The sequence below is a fragment of the Schistocerca americana genome, chromosome 9, assembly GCF_021461395.2.
Source record: "Schistocerca americana isolate TAMUIC-IGC-003095 chromosome 9, iqSchAmer2.1, whole genome shotgun sequence".
NCBI classification, from domain to species: domain Eukaryota; kingdom Metazoa; phylum Arthropoda; class Insecta; order Orthoptera; family Acrididae; genus Schistocerca; species Schistocerca americana.
The window spans coordinates 203,083,287-203,084,144 of NC_060127.1; the positions used below are offsets into that span (position 1 = coordinate 203,083,287).

The following is an 858-nucleotide window of genomic DNA, read 5'->3' on the forward strand; positions in this document are numbered from 1 at the left end:
AGTGATTTTAGTTTAGGTACTATTTTACCTAATTATGTGACAATCAAAATAGTGATTAAAAATTTGAAACAATTTAAAAGGAAAGAAATGTGAAAGGACATTCGTACGAATGATTGAAGAGAAAACGTTACATTATGTAAGGCAGTGAAGCATACATGTGAAACGTGAGCAGGGAAGATGTTACATTTTTGGCAGACAAACGCATTTAATGGATGTCAGTGGCATATACTATATTGTGACATGTTAGTAAATCATTTTTTGGAGGAGTGGCGAGAAACAGAGATAAGGCACATCCAGATCTTTTATAGGGAAGTTGTGCTGTGACAGGTGTCGTTATTGTACGTGTGTTGCACTCGATTTTTGTGGGGTGCGAGAGGGGTAGGGTCAGTAGCCGTTTTGAAACGCATAAAAATACGTGCCGAAACCCGGGATCGAACCAGGGACCTATAGATCTTCAGTCTAACGCTCTCCCAACTGAGCTATTTCGGCCTGCGAATGTTACACCCTTATCAGTGCTGACGCTCGGGCCGCCTTGATGACGTAAGTAGTAACCACTCCGAGGCCTACGAGAAAGGCAGGTCGCGGCGCGAGCTTCACGAACGTAGGCTCGCTCGCTCGCTCCACTCAACAGACAAACTACGTTTCTACACCAGTTAACTGATAGCTGTGTACTTACGTACGCACGAGAATTGCATCTTCTACCCGAAGCCAGTATTAGGGAGTCATATTGTTATTAGTCCTACAATGATCTTATAATTTGCTACGGCTCTACCGCGCGTATAATAAAATAAAAATCATGCCAAAATGTTTATTAGTTCCATAAGGCACTAATTCTTGTATGAAATGAGGACCGTTAAG

The 858-nt window shown here is 42.1% G+C and overlaps 1 non-coding gene across 1 annotated transcript; it reads right to left on the reverse strand.

The window, feature by feature from the left end:
- Positions 1-416: 416 nt before the first annotated feature.
- Positions 417-489, reverse strand: Trnaf-gaa. Its single transcript has one exon. It is a non-coding gene; the product is annotated as a tRNA-Phe (tRNA).
- Between the last annotated feature and the right edge of the window lie 369 nt (positions 490-858).